The sequence below is a fragment of the Phycodurus eques genome, chromosome 16, assembly GCF_024500275.1.
Source record: "Phycodurus eques isolate BA_2022a chromosome 16, UOR_Pequ_1.1, whole genome shotgun sequence".
Taxonomy (NCBI): domain Eukaryota; kingdom Metazoa; phylum Chordata; class Actinopteri; order Syngnathiformes; family Syngnathidae; genus Phycodurus; species Phycodurus eques.
Genome location: NC_084540.1, coordinates 6,965,990 through 6,973,545, shown reverse-complemented (window position 1 = coordinate 6,973,545; position 7,556 = coordinate 6,965,990).

Here is a 7,556-nt window from a genome sequence, read left to right as displayed (position 1 = left end):
GCCTCACCTGCTGTGTACTGCCCGTCAGGAAGCTGTAAATCCACTGGCAGATGAGACGCTGAGCTGGAGAAACTTGGATGAAAGGAGTTCAGGGATGATGGTGTTGAACGCTGAGCTGAAGTTCATGCACAGGATCCTCGCGTAGGTTCCTGCACTGTCGAGGTTCCTGTTCACTGTCGAGGATAAATGCATCATCCGCAGACCTGTTCGCTTGGTAGGCAACCTGCAGGGGGTCCAGCAGGGGACCTATGACACTCTTGAGGTGGTCCAGCACGAGACGTTCAAAGGACTTCATGACCACAGATGTCAAGGCGACAGGCCTGTCGTCATTTAGACCCGAGATTGCAGGTTTCTTGGGGACTGGAATGATGGTGGAGCATTTGAAACAGGATGGTACTTCGCACAGTTCCAGAGATCTATTGAAGATCTGAGTGAAGACTGGCGCAAGCCTTTCCGCGCAGACTTTGAGGCAGGATGGGGACACATGGTCTGGGCCTGCCGCTTTGTTAATCTTTTGTTCTTTGAAGATGCGTCTCACATCCTGTTCGTGGATGGTAAACGCAGAAGTCAGAGGGGTGATTGTGGTCGGGGTGCGGCTGGATGGATGTGGGGTGTGAAAGTGTCCTTTTCAAATCTGCAGTAGAAGGTATTCAAGTCGTTGGCTAGTGTGCCATTGTTCTCAGCTTGGGGGGATCGTCGCTTGTAATTAGTGAGCGATTGGAATGCATGCCAGACTGATTTAGAGCCATTAGCGCTAAACTGTATTTCCAACTTTGCTGCATAGTATCTCTTTGCAATGTTAATTTCTTTGGTCAGCAGGTTTCAAGCGTGATTATACAGGGCCCTGTCCCCGCTCTGATATGCGTCCTCCTTAGCTTGGCGAAGCTGCTTAAGTTTGGCAGTGAACCACGGCTTGTTGTTGTTGAAAGTGCGAAATAACTTTGTTGGTACACATACATCTTCACAGAAACTGATATAGGATGTGACAGTGTCCGTATATTCATCCTGGCTGCCAGCTGAATTTTCAAAGACACTCCAGTCTGTGCAGTCTAAACAGCTTTGAAGTTCCATCTTTGCTTCATTGGTCCACTTTTTCACTGTAGGCTTCGCGCATTTAAGGTGGGTATTAAGTGAATTAAGCAGTGATCAGACGAGCCCAGGGCTGCACGAGGTAAAGCACGGTATAGCACGGTAATCAGGAGGGTCTCATAGTGGCACTCCGGACCTGTTGGGTCTGTGAATTCAGGAGGCGCATGAGTTAGCCCATGACGCAAGGGGTGTGTAAATTATGAAAGAATATGGATTTGGGCACCATATGGGCTGGAGCAAATTGACAATATTATAGGCAGATGGTGGACGACTGGTTAGAGCGTCTGCCTCACAGACTGAGGACCGGGGTTCAATCCCCAGCCCCACCTGTGTGGAGTTTGCATGTTCTTCCCATGCCTGCGGGGGTTTCTCCGGGCACTCCGGTTTCCTCCCACATCCCCCAAAACATGCATGGTAGGTTAATTGAAGGCTCTAAAGTGCCCGTAAGTGTGAATGTGAGTGCGAATGGTTGTGTGTTTCTATGTGCCCTGCGATTGGCTGGCAACTAGTTCAGGGTGTACCTGGGTGTCGTTGGACTTGTGCAACTAGATTGCTACTACTTTAAGCTCATTTGAGCTGTACGTCTAATTTGAAATAGAGGCAAAATAGAAGCGGTGTAATTAATTGTTAAACAATTAAATAGCATTCGCAAACTCTTGTCAAGGTTCATCATGTCACAAAGTATTTGAGACCATGCATAGAAGCAGTAATCGAATAGAACAAAATTGTCAAATTTTGTGTACAAATTAATTCGATCAAATTAAAATTGCTGTGTGAGGTTTAGCAATTTGATCTTTGTTGTCAACCAGTTCAGGGTGTACCCTGCCTCCTGCCCAATGATAGCTGGGATAGGCTCCAGCACTCCCGCGACCCTTGTGAGGTTAAGCGGCTCAGAAAATGGATGCATGGATAGGCAGATGCACCATGTCAGGGGAGGGGTGATGACTGACACCTCCAGGTTACATTCCAACACCCAATGGGCCAATGCGGGAACTAGTTGTGGACTTTTGATGATATGGTAAAACCAGTTGAAGGGAACTCCATTTGACTAACGTGTGGGTGTCCGCAATATGATACTGATCTTTGTAAACAAGGTCCCGAGTGGAAAGATAATCATGGGAAAAACTTGATCTGCCAAGGTTAACTTTAGACGATAATCTCTTGTTGTTTAATACTGTGAGGAGGGTTGTGGTCAAAGGTGACTGTGCACTATTCATACAGCGTGTCCAAACCACAGACTGGGGACCATATACAGGTTCTTGTATAAGACCGTTATCGAATTGTCGGGGTGACCTTACTAAATAGTTAAAGCAAACCTATAATACCCATTTCCTTGACCTGGTAGAAGACAAAGAACGAGTTAGAGCCCCATCTCAAGGGATAACTATTAAAGGAAGTATTGTTTCCTCTAAAGGCAGTCGACGGAATAAAGATCCCGTAAAGTCTGATGTCAAAAGGAAAACTGCTGAACCCACACCCGGCATGAAATCTGATACCAGGCTAGTCGCGAGTGAAAGGGACAAGGACTATTTTTTCGGGCCAGTGGGGTCACAAGAAGGAGTAAAGTGATTTAGGGGATTTAAAGAACCGTCAAGCTCAATGGGAGGCATTGGAGTTTTCCATGGTATGGAGTGACATTTTTGGCTGATCACACTGATAATATAACGTACACTATGCAGGGTTTTGCGAATGAAACGATTAATGAATTTGAGCTTTTGTCGAATATACAGAGAAGCCATCGACCAACTTTGCTCAAACACGATATGGCACTTGACTACATTTTAGCCAGGCATGGTGGTTTGCGTGTTTCTCTGAGTTTGAGGAGATGCTTTTTACACTTTGATACAAAACAACTTAGATAATATCACCTGCGTAGTGGAAGCGTTAAAGGTCATTCGAGACGCTTTTGGCCCTTCGGCTGAAGCAGGCTGTTCAGCCAATACCTCGTTACGGGATAGGTTTGGGCCTATGGGTGCAGTGTTAGTTCAAATTTCAAGCGCGCTCGTATTGGCTTTGTGTGTGACGTTTTGCTTCTGTACCTTGCTGCTCACGGTTGCCCGTATTAACACTCCTGTTATGTTCATTTGTCAGGAACGTCAATGATTTTCCCGGGTCAATTTGACCCGGGGAATTTTTAATTATCCAAAAGACGTCCGAAAAAACCATAAAATTCCCAACAATTTTTAATATTTAATTATTAACTCCAATACTATACTTCTATCAATATTCTTGTTCCCTACTTCTCACAGGTAATGGTTTAATTAGGATAATTCACTAATTTTTCATTTAAAAAAAAAAAAGAAGAAACATCTTCAAATGTTTTATTGTTTCGCCACGTCATTACTTTTGAAAGACAAACATATAAGACACAATAGTTTTACATCATTTAAATTTTGTTTTACAGACATGCGCTGTTTGTGAACCAGAAATGAACACAGTAAAAAGCAATAGCAGTATGAACAAGGTGTGGGAGTGTGCTTGTGTGGTTTGTGTGCATGTGCATGTGTGTGTGTGTGTGTGTGTGTGTGAGAGAGAGAGAGAGAGAGAGAGAGAGAGACTAAGTCTCACAGTTGCAAAGAAAGGTATAGTCTGACACATATTTCTGACACCCTTTTACCTCCAGTTTGACTGGTGGGTCAAATTGACCCAAACAGTATCTATATATATATATATATATATATATATATATATCCATCCATCCATCCATTTTCTGAGCCGCTTATCCTCACTAGGGTCGTGGGCGTGCTGGAACCTATCCCAGCTGTCATCGGGCAGGAGGCGGGGTACACCCTGAACTGGTTGCCAGCCAATCGCAGGGCACAAACACACAGACAACCGTTTGCACTCACAGTCACACCTACGGGCAATTTAGAGTCTCCAATTTATGCATGTTTTTGGGAAGTGGGAGGAAACCGGAGTGCCCGGAGAAAACCCACGCAGGGACGGGGAGAACATGCAAACTCCACACAGTCGGGGCCGGGGATTGAACCCGGGTCCTCAGAACTGTGAGGCTGACGCTCTAACCAGTCGTCCACCGTGCCGCCATATATATATATATATATATATATATATATATATGTAATCAATATATGAAAATGGTTCACTTCACATATTTGCAACCACCCACCCCCTGCATGTTTTTATATATATATATATATATATATATATATATATATGGTGGCACGGTGGACGGTGGATATATATATATATATATATATATATATATATATAAAAACATGCAGGGGGTGGTTGCAAATATGTGAAGTGAACCATTTTCATATATTGATTACACTAATTAAGGCTTGCAGAAGAGGTTTAATCCTGCAAAAATACTTGTCATTATTTTTCCGAGATCTTCAAACTTTAAAACGGGTTAATTTGACCCGTAACATAACAGGAGGGTTAAAGGGGGATGAAACTTATGGTGATGTGGTAACAATGGGGTCCAGGGTATTACATGCATATCCAATGGGAACTTTTGTGGATTGTTTTTAATTGGAAGTTAAGTCACTTTCTTTACAAAGATTCCGTCATGCTACTTTGTTTAAAAAAATAATAATAAATAAATAAAAAATATTCAGCGGTGGTACGCACAGGAGTCATGTCCACATTGGTTTGGAGGCCAAGGGCGATGCAAGGGGGGTATTGGCAAGTATTAAACGACTCCCCCTACTGTGTCTGCTCCTGCTCTGTGCACATGACTGTCCTCCATCTGATGTATTGTTAGATATCCATTGGACAATTTGTTGTATTATGTTTGATTTTGTTGCAAAATACTGGCAGATGTTTTTGTTTTTCCAGGAGTGTTCTGGAGCTGTTCGGGGTCCCGCTTGTATAAACCTAGACTCTGGGACTTGTTCATGGATTGTGCTAATGGACAGCGGGGCCTGAGCAGAAGGGTCCTGAATTTCTTCATCAATGTCACGAGCTGTAGACCATATGGAGGGAGACCACCATTAAGAATTTTTTCTATATTCATTTGTGTGTATTTTAATATGTTTGCTTCCACAGTTTTATTTTTGTGGTTTCCACTGTTTTTGCATTCATTTCTATGATTGTATTATTCTGTTGTGTATGTTTTGTCATCCGTGTCAGGGTCCCCTTCGGTGATTTGCTATAAGGGGCTCTGAAGGAGGCTTGATATGGCTCTCTCGCTTTTCCTTGTCTCTTAAGAGAGAGGTTTTTCGATTGAGAGCCGCGAATCCTTGGCGCTCCCACGAGGCTGCACGTACAAATGCATAAATTTAGGATTGGTGAGCGTTGTGTCGTTATTGTTCGTGGGAAGGAGACTTGGTTTATTTGGCTGTTTGGTACTCCCGTGTGACCTCAGGAGGCGACAAGGGGACGCAGGGAGTGATTCTGCCTTATTAGGATAATTGTTTTTCCTAGTTAATGGTTAACCTTAAGTAGATGCCTTGGAGCATTATACACTTTCTTGACCAAGTAGATTCGTCCAAATTGTAGATAATAGGTTATCTTTTTGGCCTAACGCTGGTTTGTTGTTTCTTGCCAGGTGTCGTTGCTGCTTCTATGTCTCGTAATGAGTTCGGGGATCTCATTAAAGGGGGGAATATGTAGTATATTTCAATAGTACCGAAGTCAGAGTTCCTTTGAGAGGGCCAAATATTTGGAGATCTGTATTCAAGCCAACCATCTTTTCTTTGTAGTTCTACATCAAAGGACTTTCTTCAACCATTTGTATGTTTATTAGGGTTTTCCTTCTCTTCTCAGACCATAACCTGTCTTTGGTTTACAGCAGAGGTTCGAGTCTTCAAAGAGGACTGATTTGCATCTTACGAGATAAGGGTACCATTTGGGCACCAGGGCAGTCTGTTAGACGCCAGCAGGCTGGTGTGGGTATTTCACGGACACAGAGTGTCACCTTGTGGCCAGGAGAACACTCCAAATATGGTCATGTGGCGCGGCCACCTTCCGGGTAAACCCAGGGGCAGGGCTAATTCCACGCCCAGAGAATTAAACCTTTATAAACTGAGATCGAGGAGTTTCAAGGGATTTTTCGTTGTCCTGGCTTTGTACGCAGCTGGTATGACATTAAGGCTTGTTCAATAAATCAAATTAGCCCAAACGCCAAGTGTCTCGAAGTTTTCATTCATTCCTGCCAAATGGAAGCCGGAGTTCTCCCGGGTGACCTCCGACTCGGAACCACAGGCAAAAAAAATCAGATGCACCATGTCTGCCTATCCACCTCACATGATTTGCAATCATTGTATTTTGTTTTTATTTATGTTTAACGCAACGTCCCAACTTCATTGGAATTGGAGTTGTATGTTTCAGTGACACAGCATAAGCTTTTACATAGGATGCAGTCTTCCTATATATAGTGTGCCCCTCGCTTGAGTAGCATTATAACACGCCGCACACAAAGTCTTTGCCATGTGTCTGTTGGCTTGTCATATAGGGAAAGGTACAGACGACAGTACTGAAAAGTACAGTGTGGGTCTTTTTTTCCTACTCCTCAGTGCATAGTAACCATAATAGAGTATATACAAGGAAATGCTCACCTCTTGTCTGTGCCGCTTCACTGCTACGAGATTTAGTTCTCTTGCTGGCGGTGGATGTCCCGATGGCCGTAAGAAAAATAGTTTGCACCGCAGCTGTGGTTGCAGCCAAGCATTGGTTGCACCGCAGCCAATGCTTGGATACACACGTGTATCCAAGCGTGTGTATCCAATGCGTGTATCCAAGCGTGTGTATCCAACACGTGTGTATCCAATGCTTGAGAAAGCATTGGATACACACGTGTATCCAATGCTTTCTCAAAACACACCGGTTCGAAGTGATCGGCACAGAGATTGGAATGCTTGCTAGGCTCCCATAGTTGAACACGTTTCTTCCCCTGTCAAGTGACTTTCACTATCCATTGGTCACGTATTTCTTCTTCACTTGGAAAGCCAAAAAAACTCTTGCCACTGCCTGAACCATTTGTACAACCAAATGCCACACAATAAACCATTGTGACATTGTTAAATCATACGACAACAAATATTCAAGGACGGGAACAACAGCATGGAACAATAGCACACAACGCCGAATAAACAAGATGTTTGGCTTGTGTGACGTCACAGCGCCAGAAAGAGACAAAGACCAGAAGGCGCGGGATACAAAAAGCAGAAGGCGCATTCTGCATCATATTTATTGATATAACTGTTGTACATATGCCCTATAATCACTTTGAAATGGCAGCTGTGGTTTGTAAAGAGGTTCTAGAGTTATCAAGAGAAATTTCAAAATCTTTGTCCTCTGACCTTTAAACCATTGCAAAATGAAAGAACTATTAACGCATAGCAAGCTACTGCCCCCGTGACCCGACCTCAGATAAGCAGAAGAAAATGGATGGATGGATGGATGGATCTTAGCATGGCGCATTAAACAATTGCAAACTGAAAGAACTATTACCGCATTGAGGGATGAGAGCAGGGAGACCATTGCTGGTCCATCCATCCATC